Genomic DNA, 18578 nt, shown 5'->3' on the forward strand with positions numbered 1-18578 from the left:
CGCTTTTGACCTGCCAGTCCTGGGCTGATTGCGAGCCAGGCAGCCTTGGGGAGACCACGGCCCCTGAGGGCTCAGGGAAACACTTGTCCCCCAAAGGCAGGAAATGCCTGGCGTCCAGCTCCAACACCATGGAACAGGACCCACCCTGGGCATCTGGAGATCTTAAAAGCTGTACCTATCACTGTGATGAATGAATGAGTCCTGAACAAAGCACCCACCGGCATGACTGAACGCAGCTCACCATGGTCACCGCTCACCAACTTGGCTTCTCTGGAGGCTGAGGGAAGAGATTTGGACACAGCACTGACTGCAGAGGCACAGACAATGCCACCACTGGGGAGCGGGGTGTCCAAGGAGACCATCCCCCGCCCGAAAGCAAGCCTGGAAAGAGGTGTCTCCTGCATGGAGGTCGGGGCAAAGTGCCTTCCAACTCCTAGATGCTGCTGCTCCTTGGAGCTGACTCATGTGCCAGTACTTCAGCAGGAACGTGGGCATGTTGTTAAGTGCCATCCAGCCAGCTCTGACGCAACAGAATGAACCACGGCCCCGTCTTAGACCATTGTAATGCTCGCCAGTGTGAGGGAGTCCGTGGTTGCCGCCATGATGTCGGTCCATCTTGGGGAAGGTCTCTCTCCTTTCACTGACCCTCTGCTTTGCCCAAGCATCCCTTCTCGTGGACAACCCAAAACTTGCTCCACCGAAAAAGGTCAGCTTCAGAAAGGGATGGTGGCGATGGTTGTACCTGCTGTCTGTAATTAAGGACACTGAATGGTACGTGGAAAACATTAGCATGGTGTATGGTCATGGTTTAATGTGTGCCCACCACAGCAAAGAAGCAAAGCAAAGCAAGGGCATGGAAAGGGTCTTGGCAGTTACAAAAAACACTACCACTCCCCCAAGATTTGTGCTCTTGGGTTTTTATCCCCAGGAAACGATGACTTATGTTCATATAAACACCTAGACACAAATGCTTCAGGCCAGCTCTATCTGTAAGTCAGCAGAAGAAACAGCCCGGGCGTCCTTCCACGGGTTAGCAACACCGTGGCATGTCTACAGGAAGGCACTGCACTCCCCAATGAAAGTGATATATGGCCTGGACGGGCCTCAAAGGCATCCTGCCAAGTGAACGAAGCCAAATGGCTGCCTCCTGCCTGAGCCCGTCCACACAACATCCACACAAAGGCGGAGCCACGGTGGTGGCGAGCAGAGGGGGGGGGGTGCCAAGGGTCAGGAGGAAGGATGACTCGAGGCGCCACCGGAGGGTGGGCGGTGGGCAGGAGTTTACATGAACCAGACGCAAAGCTTCTCCCCCAGATACCTGTGGTTGGAGGGGGTGTCTGCGAATTCTCTGTGACTTCTCCTGCTGGGAGAGGGAGATGCTGGACTGTGGCCAGCTACTCACTGCTGACCAATACGTGAGAGGAAGGAGACAGCCCTGACTTCACAGCGCCGGATCCGGTCACGGAGATCACCTCTGAGGCCACGTCTCATCATGGGGATTCCGTACTACCCTCTGAGATGAGATGAGACCCATGCCCCTCCTCTATGCAGCTCTTTCCAGAACCCAATGGTGAGGAAGCATCGGAGAAAGTTTTATTGCCAGACTGAGACAGTCAACAAACGGATGAGCAACCTTGAAATGTGTTCAAGGTCATGAAAGTCAAACAAACAATGAGACACTGCCACAGATCATAGAAGGCTCAGATGATGTGTCAGGCGGGGTTCCCCAGAGAAGCAAAACCAGTGGCCCTGGTGTGTGTTGCGCATGAAAAGAGATTCAGATCAGGGAACGGCTCACACAGTTGTAGAAATCGGCAAGTCCAATCTGGCTCAAGTCAGGCTTCCACTGACTCGTGGAAGCTGAGCATTGGGAGCAGGATGAGGAAGCAGAGGTAAGCAGGGGGTACAGGCTGATGGCTGCAGAGGTCCAAAGCCAGCCTAATGGATTCACTGTCAGTAGTCTGCTGATGGCTCCTGGGATCAGCAGACAACACAACAGGAGATCAAGGAGCAAGACATAAGATCCAGCTCCAGCAGAAGGAGAAGAGCCAAAAGGGAGTTGACCCTGCTCAGTCTCTCTTATAAAAACGGTTGATGACACCAAGGAGGTGCTGTCAGGCTGCAGCACAAGTGATCGGTTGAGCTCCACCTCTATCCTATCCCGCAAGTGTCCAGTTGCCATAATCCCTAAGCTTCACCATTGACATAGCAATGTGGAACCTCGGAATATTTTTAAAAAGACATTAGTAGGACAACTTGTAAAAACCCTAATAGAGTTGGGCATGCAGTTAATAGAAATGTTATGGTGTTAATTTCTTACTTTTGACAAGTGTACCCACATGTGATGGGTAAGATTTTGTGTCAATGTGACTCGGCCAGGATTCTCAGTAGCCTGGCAGTGAAAGACGTAGTAATCCCTTGTGATGAGATCTGATACAATGTAATCATTTCCATGATGATCCCCACTATGAGCAGCCAATCAACTGAACGAAAGTTTTCTTAAGGGGTTTGGCCTGCTTCCAATATATATATAGATGCTGTGGAAAAACTTGTTTGCTTTTTAATGAGCTTGGATCCTACATCTCATCATCCGACCTTTGTTTCTTTTAACCTGAGCCAGCAGCCTGTCGTATTGCTTGTGAATCCGGGGAGTTTCCAGCACCTGCCTTCTTACCCATGGACCTAGGATTCGTTCACCTCTGCAGCCAGAAGCCTGCCATCTCACCCAGGGACTTAGAGCAGCTGTATGAGACACTTTCTTTTTCTAACCGTTTTATTGGCATATAATTCACATATCACTCAACCCAACAGTTCAATTGCACTAAGAAGAGTTGTACAGTCATCACCACAATCGATTTTAGCATATTTTCTTCTTTCTTGCACAAGTTATCAGCTCCACATTTCCCCCAGCCTCCCTTGCCACACCCCTAAGAAATCACTAATATAGTTTCTGTCTCGATAGATTTTCTTATCCTGGATTTCATATACAGAAAACCATACCAAAATGCAAAACCAAAGTAACACAGAGAAAAATCTCAGTCAAAAAGAAAGCAGAAAATATTACAAACTAGAACAAATTTTAAATGGGCCAAAAGGGAGATCAAATGATAAGATGTGAAATTTTAACCTAATTGCATCTGCAATAATCTACTTTTCAATTCACTCTCTCTGAGAACATGGCTACTCACATCCCTGGCCGCTGGTCGGAGGGGATTCACCAGTGGACCCTCCCACTATCATTCATAGTCTTCTGCAAACCAGGTATTCACAATTTAAGCTCTGATACCATCTCCTCCTTCAGATTTAGATTTTATTATTTAAATCCTTGGATCACCCAGGCTGGTGTTCTTCTGACGTGTGGACTTAGTTGATGCCTCACTTAGATGGCTGCTTGTTTGCAGACAAGTCTTTAAGACCCCAGGTGCTATTCTTCCTGATAGCCGACACCATCTCGGTGGTTCATCTTACTTTGTTATAGCACCCATATCACCAGTGATCTCTTCATGAGGGTGCGCATCCAGCAGGGTCCTGTCATAAGAACTAATTATGCTTAGATTGGTGCTAGAATCAAGTTTGAGCCAAAAATCCATTCATATATCACACACACACACACACACACACACACACACATGATTAACCTTAGAGATATCATGACATTTAAAAAATCATTTTGAGCAGAATTCACCAAGCATTGGATTGTTCACCCACTAATAGGGAACGTGAGCTGGGATTAGACCGTCGTGAGACAGGTTAGTTTTACCCTACTGATGATGTGTTGTTGCCATGGTAATCCTGCTCAGTACGAGAGGAACCGCAGGTTCAGACATTTGGTGTATGTGCTTGGCTGAGGAGCCAATGGGGTGAAGCTACCATCTGTGGGATTATGACTGAACGCCTCTAAGTCAGAATCCCGCCCAGGAGGAACGATACGGCAGCGCCGCGGAGCCTCGGTTGGCCTCGGATAGCGGGCGCCCCGCCGTCCCCGCCGGCGGGCGGGCCGCGTGTGCGTCCGCTTCGGTGGGCCGCGCCCGTGCCGCGCCGCGCGTCGGGACCGGGGTCTGGTGCGGAGTGCCCCTCGTCCCCGGAAACGGGGCGCGGCCGGAAAGGCGGCCGCCCCCTCGCCTGTCACGCACCGCACGTTCGTGGGGAGCCTGGTGCTAAACCATTCGTAGACGACCTGCTTCTGGGTCGGGGTTTCGTACGTAGCAGAGCAGCTCCCTCGCTGCGATCTATTGAAAGTCAGCCCTCGACACAAGGGTTTGTAAACAAAATAAAAAATCATTTTGTTGGGGGCTCTTATAGCTCTCCTAACAATCCATATATCATTGACATTTTATATTAGAGATCATTACCAATCATCTCCCTGGGCTATAAAGTAACTTTACTGATAGTGTCATTAATTTAAACAATGGTATGGAAGTTAGGAAATTATGTGCTTGCTTTGGCGGCACATATACTAAAATTGGGAAGATGCAGAGAAAAGGAAATTATACAAGTATAAGCAGGCCAAGACCCACAATACATGAATTGTTGATGGGTACAAGTTAACCTCTTAAGTGACTGGGCACCGTGTACAAACAATAGAGGTTGGTGCAAGGCAGAACTTTCAATAACACGCATTCCCAAATGCAGAGCCTCATCTACCGGATTAATACTTGTCATAATAAATCGCAAGTATACGGTAGTCTCAACCCTTCATTCACTGTACACCCTCAAGACAAGTGATTCAGACCAAAGTGCAAGCACCATTCATTCTGTCACCGTACGACAGCAGTCACCTGTTTCCCTCCCACCAGGGAGTCTCCGTCTGCTAGGGGAGTTGGAGGTAAAGCCCAGTTCACTTAGCAGGGTTTCCACGTTAAATGTTCCCGGTGTGGCCGGAAGGATGTTGTATGCCTTGAAAGGACAGTCTGAAGACCCAGGAGGCTAGAGCACACGGCCTCGGTCACAAGGGCTGCATAGAAACTGGCAAGAAAGGTCCAGTTTAGAGCGTAGGACCAGGTAGAGTCTCTCCTTGGGCTCTAGATGTGGATAGCCAAGCCTTTTCCCCAGTGGTGGCTGCTGCTCCCAGTTTACCCACCAACAGAAATGCTGCTGCACCATTTGCTCGACACCAACCACTCTGTTGATCTACATATATAAGCTTCTGGTGATGTGCAAAGTTAGCATCGGGGAAGCTGGGGAAAGTACACAGGAATGCTCTGCACCATCTTTGCCGGTCTTCTGTAAGTCTAAACTCATTTCCAAAACAAAGTTACAAAGATAACGTCCAAACGATGCTGGTTTGAGTGAATGATCTCTTTCCCTTGGGGGTTGGCTTGCTGCACTGGTGAGGACACCAGCATTGAGTTAGGCCTTTGCCTGTGGACAAGTCCAGTTGTTGTCAAGTTCATTGCAACTCCCGGTGACCCCTTGTCTTCAGAGAACTGCACCCCACACGGTCTTCAGCGGCTGAGTTTGTAAAGCAGATCGCCGGGCCTTTCTTCCAACGCACTTCTGTGTGCACTTGACCCTCCAGTTTCTTGGTCAGCAGAGCATGTTCACTCTTTGTGCCTCCCAGGGGCCCCCTCTTTGTTTTTAAAATTAATCCAAGAAGAGATCCTCTTTCAAAGAGCCACATGAGCCGGCCAATTGCACCTGACGGTTTACTCCCTATCCTCTCACGTCCATCACAATGAGGTCATTATTTTTCACCGCTGAGAAAGCCCTACTTCCTGAAGCCTTTCTCCCTCGTGTACCAGCCACATCCTCCCAGGAGCAAACCGCCGCTGCTGGGTCCCACACACGTTTCCATCAAAGGGCCTTTGTGCTTGGGCCGCCCAAGGTTTTCTCAATTTCTTGGTTTTCAAATTCCCATCATCTTACCAGATTTGGCTCTTTTCAGCCCCTGACCATTGTGCCCCCTGCCTGTGCTCCACAGGCCATGTGGTCAGTGTTGGGCCCAGGCACCCAGGTGCAGGGACCCTCAATGGGACGGACTTCTACCTCAGAGGGGCTTTCGGGCAACATGAAGATGTGGGTGGGAGCCCTGTGGCCCAGGGAGGAGCCCGTGACAGAGCCAGGTACCAGGCCTGTGGCTGGGGTCAGGGAAGCAGCCGACATCACCGAGCTCCTCCTGTCCTGCAGCCGCAGAGCTCTGGACCCTTGGAAATGTGACCCTGTCCAGCCACAAGTCTCACCTCCTTCTCCAACTTTACTGATGAAGAAACTGAGGCTTGGCGCTCTGGAGTTTCTTTCCACCTGGAACAAAAGACTGCTCTGCATAACAGGTCAGCAATTGGAGCAAAGCTGCACCACAGACCCCTGGGGAGCCCCAAGAAGGGTCAGCCTTCGGATCTCCCTCAGGACCAGGGGCAGGGTCTCATGGGGACCAGCAAATAGACCTGGACCTATGTAGGGCTTTTATTTCTTCTTTTTTTTTTCCTCTTGTCTTTTTCTCTTTCCTTTTATTTCTTCAACCATAGGTTTTCTTATTGTTCGGACTAGGACATGGATGATTTGCCTAATTATATGGGTTGGACCATGGGAGGGAACCCTGGAGAGAAGGCAATGGGGCCAATGGCCCCGGAAGATAGAGGGGGAAGAAGGAAGTGGGGAGAAGGATGTGGTGAGTGGACGGCATCATGGACAGGGGAACAACTAGAGAAGCGGAACCAGCACCTAGGAGAGGGGAGAGATCCTGTATTAGAGCAACACCGAGCTAGTGGAGAGGAAGCACTTAGAGGTGGAAGGGGGAAAGTGATGGCAGGGCAGGAGGAGGCAAACGGAAACACAGGCAAGCTCTAGGAAGCAACGGCATAGATAAGGAAATTAACAGAGGTGTGCACTTATGCAAATACACTAATCCATAACAATAGTGATACTGGTCTATGTACATATATTTTATAAGGCAATACACTGAAGCTGCAGACGTCTTGGGTCTCGGCTCATACCTTCTCTCAATACAAGAACACTTTGTTCTAACAAATTGGCATTCTGTGATGGTCACCCTCCACCCCTACACGATCTCTGAAGACAAAATGGGCGCTAAGCAGATGTGGTGAAGACAGAGGAGGGTGCCGGCTATTAAAAGATATAGTGTCTGGGGTCCTAAAGGCTTGAAGTTAAACAAGCGGCCATCCAACAGTGAAACAACAAGTCCACATGGAAGAAGCACACCATCCTGTGTGATCGTGAGGTGTCACTGAGACCAGGCAATGGGCATCAGAAGACTAACAAACAATAAACAAACAAAAACGCATTGGTGGGAATAGAGGGGGGTTGGAGCGGAGACCCAAAGTCCATCTATGGACAATGGAACATCCCCCCACAGAGGGCTCGCAGGGAGGGGTTGAGTCAATCAGGGTTCAGTAGAGCACCAATGGGTCATGCAATATCTGATCCCTCTGATCCCTTGAGACCTCCTTACTGCCCCCCACCCCACTATCACAACTCCAGTGCCGCTTCCCAATGTAGACTAGACGGGAACATGTACATAGGTATAGACAAGAGATAAAATTCACAACACATGGAACCCAGGAACAGGAATGGGAATAGAGATACCAAAAGGGTAGGGGGAAGAAGGGGAGAGGCGGGGAGGGAGGGGGCACCAATCGCAATGAATGGCACATAACTGCACATCCCCAGCCAGGAAGAAAAACAAAGAAACCCAAAGAGAAGGGTGACAGCAGTTGGTGTGAGGTTTGAAAATAATTCACAATCTACAATCTATCAGGGGGCCACGAGGGTTGGGGACGGGGGAGGGAGGGAGAAAAGGAGGAGCTGATCCCAAGGGCTCAATGGAAAGTAAATGTCTAGAAAAGATCGATGGAATATATGTACAAATATGTTGGAGACAATTGATGTATGGATTGTAACAAGAGTTATAAGAGCCCCCAATAAAATGATTACTAAAAAAAAAAAAAAAGACTGCTCCGGAGGGAGCCCGGTGGTGTAGTGGTTACGCGTTGGGCTGCAATCTGCATGGTCGGCAGTTCGAAACCACCAGCAGCTCCGAGGGAGAAAGATAAGACTTTCTACTCCTGTAAACAGTTAGCGTCTCAGAAATCTACAGGAGGTCACTATGAGTCAGCATTGACTCGCCGGCAGTGAGTTTGGTTTGGAATTTGGAGCTGCACCACATGCTTCTCATGAGAACTCACCCTTCCTCTGCCGCCCTCCATCAGCTCCCAGAGCCCTGGCCTTGCAGCGCTGCCCTGTCCATAGACCGGCCTGCACCAGGGGCCGTGGGTCTGCTCTGGGTCAGAATAGACTGGGGTTCAGGGGGGTTTCAGTGGCCGATGTTTGAAAGTAGGTTGCCAGGCCTTTCCTCCAAGGGTTATCAGCCTGGCCCTCTACCACTGGACTACCCAGACACTAGGCACAGTACAAACTCCCTGCCTCCCCTCGGTCCTCCTTCCCTTTGAGTCCCATGTGCCTGAGCCCCCAGCATGGGAGTCCCCTGCCTTCCCTGACATGGAAGTCCACCAGGCCCATGCTCAACAGCCTGGACTCCCTTACCCTTTCCCACTGCCATATCTATCCAGTCCCTGAGCGGCATCCAGAGTTACTGGCCCCTCCCCCTGGCTGGGTCATGGCCATGCTGAAAGCACTGCATCACACACACCTCCTCCTCAAAACCCCTTCTTCCTGCCCCAGGACATTTGCATCAATGGCTTCCTCCTGCAGGGGGGGCAGGGGGCAAGGGGGCGTGTCTGGGGTCCAGAGTATCAGGCCAGGAAGCTGGTGAAGAAGTGGTATGATGTGTGGGTCCCGAGGCTCATGTTTTAGTGGTGCTTTTATTACCCGAGTGCAGTGCATGCTGGGAAGAAAGCTTGGAGAGAACTGACAACCAGGGGAGAGGATGGAAGCCCATCCATGTTACATGCTGACCTCTGACGCTGCTTCCTGGCAGGCTCCCAGACTGCACGGACTTGTTCTGTCTGTTGCTCACGGGCACCTCCCTGCTGGGCTCTGAGTCTGGTGGGGCCAGATAGCCCCCTGCCCAGCCATAGCTGCAGGGACAGGGGACCGAAGCCCTGGTGTGGTGGGTGCTCTAGCGGCCACTCCACAGCCTGGAGCAAGCGGCTACCCGAAGTCCCCACTGGCAGAGGGGGTCTTCCAGAGGCCAGACTGGAGAACAAAGCCCCCTGTGTGCCATCCCCAGCAGAGGCCCCTGTGGAGGACAGAGCCCCTTTCAGGGACAGTGTGGCCTCTGGGGAGGGACACTCACGTGGTAGAGGCAAGAGAGACGCAGACAGCATCTGCCAGGATGGTCATGTCACTTGCAGCTTCAGGGCTGGTTTGGGTCTCGTCTGGTCACAGTGCTGCCTGCGACTCAGACAGAGGCAGCCTGGGTCACTGGCAAAGACAGCTTTAGGAGCCCTGGATGGGTCAAGTGGGCTGACCCAAGTCTGGACCCAAACTAACGCAGGGCCAGAAGGACTGTGGAGACCACGGTGGGCAGATGCGGGGGTGCCACAGGGGCCACGACCCATCTACCTATAATCCTTCCCCCATTCTGATGTCCCTACTTAATCCATCACCAACATTACTTGGTCCCTCAAACCCATGTAGAACCAGATCCCTACTACCACATCCTAGTCCAGGGCCCCTCTTGTTCCCCTTCAATGTGCCTACTCTCAGCCTCCACTCTGCCCCTCACCTTGTCCCCTACGGGACAGCAGAGTGAGCCTTAGAAAATGATTACAGCAAGGGCCTTCGATGGCACTAAAGGTTTGTCCTCAGCTGATAACCAAGCCATGAGCTGTTCGAAACCTCCTGGGGACCCCACGAAGGAACGGATCTGGAATTCTGCTCCCCTAAGATTCACAGCCAAAAAGCCTCCGTCACGCATGGCGCCTCTAAAGTCACAAACCAAAAGCAAACCCAACAATAAAATGCCACCTCTCTCGTCACCACTGCAGGAGCTCACAGACACTCCTGCAGTCCCAGTACCCTCACCGTCCCTGTCCCTGAACTGCACCCCAAGTATCTGCACAGTCCTCTCTCCTGTCACCTCTCACTCCCAGTGTCACCATAGCTGGCAGTTCTCCAGACCACCTTAGACACAGCACTGTCCCCACTCTTGCCTGTCACGTTCCTGAGGCCCTACACTTTCTCTCTGTCTTGTTACCTGTAGGAATCTGGGCCCCACCTGCCTTGGGCTTTCTTGGCCCCGCTGCCCCATGTCCCTGCCCTCAGGGTTTGGCCAGAAAGGGACTCAGCGTGATTGTTGATGCCCTGAGGTCAGAGTGGTTGGAGAGGGAGGAGGGCAAGCCAGGGATGCTTGCTTGGACGAGCTGAGCCATGTGCACTCTGACCACCCCACCACCTGGAAGATGCCTACAGGAGAGGCGAGCTGGAAGGGACCCAGCCAGCGTGCCTCCCGCCCCACCACAGAGCCCTGCTCTGCAGAGGCCTGCAGGCCTGGGAAAGAACGCGTGGAATGTTCAGACACAGAGCAGGTGAGAAGGCTCGGGGACCCCATGACCCTGCCTCTGGAGGGCTCAAGGCAGCGGCTGTGACCCACCGAGAGGAACAGGGAAGGGGCGGTCTGGTCAGCATGCAGGCCAGCTCCCAACCACCGCCTCCCCAGCCCCCAGCCCCACTGGGAGCTCCAGAAGTGGCCAAGGAGCTCCCTCCGCTAGAGGAGCAGCACTCCCTGGAGGCTGAAGCTGCCCCGCCCCACCCCTCCACGGTGGACATGTTGGCCTGTGTGGCTGTCCCAGGGAGAACTTAGCAAATGGACTGACGTTGCCTGCCCAGGGTCCCCTGCTGTGCTGCCACCCCTTCACTGCCAGCCCCAGGAGCCCAGCCCAGGACACCCCCGGAGCGGCGTCTGGGGTCCTGAGACTAACGACAGGGCTGCGTTGTTTGTCTTTGTCTTTTCTTGTTTCAGGTCAAACATGCATGGGTTTATTGCAAACAAAATGTGTTTAAATGTGTCTCTGCAATTGGTGGCTATCTAGAAGTGTTCTCATGGATGGGTTTTAATCTTGTTTAGGGTGTAATCAATGACGTGGATTCCAAGGGGGGCTGCTGGCCAGTTAACTTCAAGGCAGAAGTGTCAGCTCAGCTGGTGAGGCTGCTGCGATAGTCTTTGCGAAGACAGGGCAGTCGCCACTTGCAGGTGTTTCAGGAAGCCCAGGAGTTTTCCCATCACTTATGACGGAGCACGAGGACCCTTAGAAGCAAGGAGAGCGAGACTTCGTCTCATGTCCGTGGGTTGTGCCATCAGGAGAGACTGGTCCCTGGAGCAGGGCGCCGTGCTCGGTGAAGTGGAGGGGCAGCGACAGAGAGGAAGGCCCTCCAGGCCATGGGTTGCTCAGCGGCTACAACAATGGCTCAGGCGTAGGAACAATTGCAAGGATGGGCAGTACCGGGTGGCGCTCCCTTCTCTGAGTCAGAACGGGCTCCACGGCCCCTAACCATGGACAACAGCAATTACAGAACTTGTTTGGGCCCTGTGGAAGTTCAGGATGGCTGCGGCTGAGGTTTTGGTCTTCAGGGCCAGAGAGAGTGGAGCGGGAAAGGACTGGGTCTCCAATACTGGGCAGGCACCACAGAAGGGGACCTAGGACCATGAGGGGACCCCTCTTCCAGGAAGAAACAAGATGAGCCCATCCCCCACCCCCACCTCTGGAGGGCACCCATGGCCCAGACAGGGATCCACTTCCCAAGAGAAACCCTGGCTCCTAAGAGAGGACCTGGTCACCGAAGGGACCCTGGGTTAGGAGGGAAACCACTCCCTGCGGGTGGTCCCTGCCCCCAAAGGGACCCCCCCTCCCCAGGCAGGCAGGCAGGCAGGCAGCTTGGGCTCCCATGTCAGGTGAGTTGAGCTTAGTGTCCGTCCTCACAACAAGGTCTGGTTCTGTCCCTACAGGCACGAAAGGGCTTGCCGGGCACTCCCCGGAGTCCTTCCATGCTGCAGAAGGAAGGCCTGGGAATCTGCTTTCGGGACGATTGCAGCCCTGCAAATCTCACGGAGCCACTGTCTGCCCTGTCACGCAGGAGGTCGCCGCTTCAAGGGCATCCCGCTTGGTTTGCTTCCGGGGTATCTCCTTGAGAAACCATTAGGAATGGACACAAGATGACAGGCGGCAGGGGCTCTGCAGCCGCACAGGCAGACAGAATTCCAGGAGGCTGCGGATGGGCTGAGGCTTTGATTCAGAGGAGCCTCATTGCAGAGCTAACATTTGAGCAAAGAGTTGCAGGTGGGAGCCAGCGAGGTTTCTGGAGGGAGAGCATTCCCAGTAGAGCGAGCAAGGAAAGAGGCAGAACATAGGCCTGGTGGGGGGAGGGGAGTTATTCGGGATTTCCAAGGAGCAGCCACGGGGCCAGGCAGAGAGCGAAGGGGAATTAGAAAGAGGCCAGTGTCCACCTACTAACCCACCACTGAGGAATTCAGTGGGACCAGAAGGGATATAAGACCTCAGGCTTGTAGAATGAAAGATGCAGGATCCCCAAGCACGCTGCAGGCGACAACCACCGGTCACGTGGCTGCACTTGTCTGAGACACAGATTAAAGAGGACTTTAGTGGAGACCAGGGAGGAGGAGTGATGAAAGGGAGCCGCCAGAGCAGAGGATGGGCCTGATGCTGCTCCCCTGGCAGTGCTCCTCCTCAGGAGTACTCGCTTGGGGAGCAGGTATGTGGGATTTGTGTCTGTGGCCGAGCCAGGCCAGCCCCCCAAACACCCAGAGCAGAGGCGGCCAGGGCTCAGGGACAGCAGGCAGAGCCTGTCAGGAAGAAGGGAGACTCGGGCTGATGGAAACTCCTACAGGAGTGGAGGGTGAGCGGTGGAGCAGACTACCAGGACCACGCCCTCACCTCCTGCTTCTGGGGATCCGCACCTGCTGCCCTCCACAGGCCCACCCCAAAGCCCTGGGAGGGGCGGCATGTAGGGCGATGTGGGAGGCGGGAACCTTCCTGGGGGCCACTCCATGGACCTCCTCGGCTCTGGCCATGAGGGTGTGGAGTTTGGATACCTTGAGGTGCTATGAGAATTAGGAGAAGGTATGGATGCCCTGGGTGGGGAGTCCCCCCACATCAGGGCTGCACATGGCTAAGCTTGGCTGAAAGGCAGCGAGTCCCAGAAAGGGGCCTGGGGCTGGGGGTGGTCTCCTGACTCTGATAGAGCAAAGCACTGTGACCAGCCCTCGATGAGACAAACCCCCCTCCCCAGCTGAATTGAGATTCTCAATCCTTGGGCTCCTGGCACAGTGGGGTCCAAGGCCCTGGGTGCCCCTGACTCTGCTCTGTGGGATTGGCAGCACCAGCTGTAGGTTCTAGAAGATTTGCTGAGGATCACCGCTCTGGGCAGGGAGTCAACCTGGTCCCTAAATCCCACCGGCCTGGGGCCAGGACTGGGATCATTTCGCACTTAAAAGCCTAGGCCCCTTGAAAGAGTGGCTCACAGCATCCTACATCCCACAGGCTAAAGAACAGCAAGGGGACTCTTGAGAAGCCCAGGGGCCGGTCTGTGGTCATAGCTCGTTTATCCACTGTGTCCTCCCTTCAGGTACCAGGGCCCATGGAAAACCATGCTGCAAGTGCACAGAACTCAGGGGACGACACTGTCTTCACAAGCCTTTCCAGAGGCGTCTGATCTCCAGTAACATTTATCCAACCAGGGGCTGGGGCCTTGTGAAGGCCTGGTGGTGAGCAGCGTCTGTGGACAACGGTAGACCCCAATACTGCAGTATGTGGATGAACCCAAGGAGGAGGTGGGGCCAGAGGACAGACCACACTGGGACGGAGCAGACAGAACAACGGCAGTGTGGAAAGGTCAGCTCAGGCCGCCACGCGGGTAACAGCAGAGCGGCTGTCTTCAATGACAGCCAAGCGGTAGAACCGAATTACAAACGAGTGCCAGGCGGCACAAACAGCGCATCCTGCTGCCTGCCCGCAGAGAGGTTAGTCCAAACACACCTCCCAAGAAAGGCCTGGGTGACATACAACACCCACCCACCCACCCACGCCTGCATGCCCCAGGGGGATGGACAACAGAAACGTGGGTGAAAAGACAGAGGACGGTGTCAAATATGAAACCAAAAATAGTTTATACATCATCAAGGGTTCATGAGGGTGGGAGGGTTGGGGAGAGAGGGGGAGGTGAAGAGGAGCTGATACCAAGGGCTCAAGTAGAAAGAAAATGTCTTAGAAACGATGATGGCAATAGATGTACCAATGTGCTTGACACAATGGATGCATGGATGGGTATGAGAGCTATAAGAGCCCCCGGTAAAATGATTTATTTCAAAAAAGAAGAAAGGCCTAGCAATCTACTTTCTGAAAAATCAGCCTTTGGAAGCCTGTGGGTACAGTTCTACCCTGAGACACGAGGGGCCACCATACTTTGGAGCAGCTCGTGGTCAGATAATGTAGCCCCGAGAAGAGCCACAACAAGAGCACGTCTTCCTGGAAGCACAGAAACTGGTCAAGGAAGCGGGCCGTTCATGAAAGGCCGTACAATAGAATGAGTGTACACTGATGGAAAGACCTATCAGTGTAACTGACCTCAGTGCCCTTATCACAGTAAAAGAACATCCTGCTGGCTCACCAGGCAGTCCCAACTTGATGAGGTTTATCAAAGACACACCCCAGAGTCGGCTGAACTGCTGAGGGGGTGAGGGTGGGAGAGGGCACACCAGATGTTTGCTGTTGTTAGGTGCGGAAAAGTCAGCTACAGCTCATGTTGTTGTTGCTGTTAAAGGTGCACTGGGGTCAGTTCTGATTCACAGTGCATCCTTGTCCAACAGAGTGAAACCCTGCCCGGCCCTGTGCCGGCTCACTGTTATTCTTACATGTGAGCCCATCATGTAGGCACGGTATCAGTCCATCTTTCCAAAGGTCTCCTCTCCTTCGCCACCCTGCTGCTTTCCAAGCTTGATGTCCTTCTCGAGGGGCTGGTCTCTCCTGACATGTCCAAAGGACGTGAGACCAAGTCTGCCAGCCTTACCTCTAGGAGCATCCTGGCTCTACTTCTTCCAAGACACAGTTGCTAATACCACAATTCGAATGTGTCGATTCTTCTTCAGTCTACCTTATTCAATATCCAACTTTCACACGCATGTGAGGCTTCAGTCAGGCACACGTTCATCCTCAAAAAAAAAAGGCTTTTCTTTTCAACACTTTAACGAGGTCTGGGGCAGCAGATTCACCAATGCAATGCGTCTTGTGATCTCGTGACGGCTGCTTCCAACAGCATCGATTGTGGATCCGAACAAGAGGAAATCCCAGACAACTTCAGCCGCTTCTCCATTTATCTACTGGTGCCGTTGTGAGGATTCCTTTTTTTTTTTTTTTAGGTAAATAGTAAACACTTTAATCTTAATTGGGGTTAATGAGAAAGTCTCTTCTTTATCAGAACCCACGAACAGCAACACAGGCAGTCACTTCTTGCCAGAGCTCAGGCCTCAGGGCAGCCATTCCTGCTTGTAGTCAAGGTCTCAGACAGCACTATGGACAGGCCAGTCACAGGAAAGCAGTCACTGAGATCCACGTCCGCTAAGGCACGGGCACTCCGTCCTTGGTCACTTACTAACAAGTTGCCCATCCAAAGGGAATGCGATTTGGGGTTCACATCCACCTAATTCGCCTTCGTCAACATGGTCAGTTTTTTCATTAGTACCTCGTTCCTCTTAACACACTCAGGACACAACATATTATCTTCTACCTCCAGGGGTGGGAAAACGTAAGCCGGTAAGAGGAAGAGAGAGATCATCCTCCTGGGAGTGCTCGGCACCCAGGTTTGGCCAGCGTGGAACTGCAGGCGGACCCAGCCCTCTGTCTCCGCAGGGAGGGCTTTGCCGTGGACCACACACCATCTGCTGCCAAAGCCTGGGGCCAAAAAAGCCTCAATTGCAGAGTGCAGGTGACGAGAGTTCACAGCCTTAGGTTGAAGTGCTTTTGAGGAAATTCTTGCCCAGGATGCCAGCGTGGCCTCCGGGGCTGGAGAATCCACTTCAACAATGTTGGTGACGTCTGTCTCTGGAACGCCTGCCTCTTTGTCCTCAAGTTTTGGTTGCTTGACCTTGCGTTTCCTTGATATTGACTGTATCTTGGCTGCCTGTGGCGTGTCAGGAATGTCCTGTTTTTGGTGAGGGTAAACGAACTGCTGGAGTCGTAGATAAACTTCCACTTTCTGCCCATCGGTGCTCAACTTGGCCTGCTGGCACCACTTCCGCAAAGTGTCCCTATGGACCTCGGTAACCGGAGGCAAAACATCCGGCAGAGGAAGGTCTATATTTGTGCTGCTTTTTCGGCGCACTTTGGCTTGTTCGCTTGTTGCAGGAAGATGTACATCATTTCTTTTCCGAGGCTTCTTCGGTTTGACTTCTGGTGGCAGAAAAACACTTGTTCACTCGGTTGCTCTCTGTTAGGTTCCTCTTTAACTGGAACCAGTGTGATGACGAAACTCTCCTCGTCCAATTCACTTTCAAAGTAATTCTTTTCCACGTCGAGGTAAGTCGAGGCCTCCACTCCCACGGACGGGCAGGGGAGGGCCGAGTCGGCCATGCTGGGGGGCGTCTGGGTCTCCCCCGCTTCACCTGACGGGCTCCTAGCTGTTTTCCCCTTTTATAAGCAAATGTGTCCTTTTACTTCCTGCTACCCAGATAAGCTCTGGCTTCCTCCCTGCTAGCTCCCAAAAGAAACTCCCCAAAGTCCCCAGCGCTGGAAAGGATTCCACCTACAGGACGGCGTCGAACTGCCCCACCGGGCTTTCAAAAGATGAGGATTTCTTTTTCCCAACTCCTGCGACCCTCCTTCTGTGAGAAGCCCGCATGGCCCAGTCATGCCCCCTCCTCCCACGCCTGGCCATGTTGGGGCCCAACGTTGCAGCCCCGTGCCCACTCATCTTATTGTACATCTTCTACACTTTCCCCGGCATTATATCCTTTCCCGGGGACTGCTTCTGCCCAGAGCACAGGTGTCACCTCGATGCCCGCCACACATATGCCAGTCGTTGTCCCATGCTGGCGTGCTGGAAGCTGTGGCACGAGTATGGCAAAGGGCGGGAGGTCCCGGGGGGAGTGGGTGGGGTGGGGAGGGAAGGTTCAGATTCAGAGGAACTAGGAAGAAAGGCCTGGTGATACACTTGTGGAAATGAGCCAATGAAAGCCTTCTGGATCACAAGAGAACAGCGTCCAACTCTCTTGCTGTGGATTTTATTATCAGAAGGGACCAGTCCCGGAAGAGGACGTCGTGTTCAGTGAAGCAGATACCCAATGGCGGGGGGGGGGGGGGGGGGTAATGAATCGATGCAAGGGCATCACAACAACAGACCCAGACCTACCGGCGGTCATGCAGGGGGTTCAGGGCCTGGCAATGTTTCCTCCTCCTGTTCATGGGGCCACCATGCTCCGGAAATGGCAACTAACAGCCCCAGCCAAAGAAACTCCACATCCCAGTCCCCAGAATGTGTACGTGACCTTGGATAGTGAAGGGGACTTGGCAGACACAGTTAAGTGAAGGTTTTGAAGGAGAGCTTTTGCTGGATTATTCCGTGGGCCCAATGCCATCCCCAGGGTCCAAATAGCAGGGAGGCCGGGAGTCAGAGGACACAGAGGAGATGTGAGGGTGGAAGCTGGTTGGAGTGATACAAGGAAGGGCCATAAGCCAGGGAATACAGACCGTCTTAGTGAAAAGGGCATGTTGACAACAGGGATTGGTTTCCAGCATGACCAGGACAGGCCCCATGAGGCGCCCAGACCCCAGAGGACTGTCCAAAGGAGACGGGGCTCTGGAGCTCAGAGCAACACAGCACACATCTTCAATCCACTTACCGCAGGTCTTGCATTCAGCCTCCCCTCAATAGTCCCCTGGTCCCCAGATTCTGGTGCGCCGCCCCAAGAGTATCTGTGCAGATGTTGGCACTTGCTGTCGCTGCTTACAGACATAGCTTACATCCATCACAAGGCTAGAAAGTGCTAAAAGATCTAGTGCCGCGGATCTCAACCTGTGGGTCGAGATCCCTTTGGGGGTCGAACGACCCTTTCACAGGGGTCACTTGATTCATCATAGTAGCAAAATGACAGTTATGAAGTAGCAAGGAAAATAATTTTATGGTTGGGGGTCACCACAACGTGAGGAATTGGATTAAACAGTCACGGCATTAGGAAGGTTGAGAACCACTGCTCTAGTGGGCCCGGGGCTGCTTGTCCACCCATGAGTAGCCTGTGTCTGTCTCTGAGCCGAGCTCAAGGTGGAATGAATGGCTGGCTGTCCTAGCTTAACACTCCCTGTGGCTATCACCCAACTAATGTCTGTGGATATTTCCCAAAAACAGAAACCAGACCAGCTCCAGTCTCAGGACCAGTGGACCTGTGCCTCCTGACTGTTACCCACGGTGGACGGGTAACGGGTTATGGAGGGTAGGCCCACAGGTGGAGGGGTCAGTGTCCCTCTGACAAACACAAGATGAGCTCGAGGCCACCCAGGGCAGGGGCAGACCACAGGCCCTCCCCGGTCCCTGGTCCCCGATGGGCAGTCAAGGGCAGTGGGTGGAACACCACTCTCAGTCACCGTGGAGTTAAGGCCACAGCAATCTCTTGTGTGTCAGGGTTGAACTGCGCTCCGTGGGGTTCCCCACGGCTG

At 53.2% G+C, this 18578-nt stretch overlaps 1 pseudogene; it reads right to left on the reverse strand.

The window, feature by feature from the left end:
* Window positions 1-15570: 15570 nt before the first annotated feature.
* Window positions 15571-16499, reverse strand: LOC142440469 (developmental pluripotency-associated protein 2 pseudogene; annotated as a pseudogene).
* Window positions 16500-18578: the final 2079 nt, after the last annotated feature.

The sequence above is a fragment of the Tenrec ecaudatus genome, chromosome 2 (genome assembly GCF_050624435.1).
Source record: "Tenrec ecaudatus isolate mTenEca1 chromosome 2, mTenEca1.hap1, whole genome shotgun sequence".
NCBI lineage: Eukaryota > Metazoa > Chordata > Mammalia > Afrosoricida > Tenrecidae > Tenrec > Tenrec ecaudatus.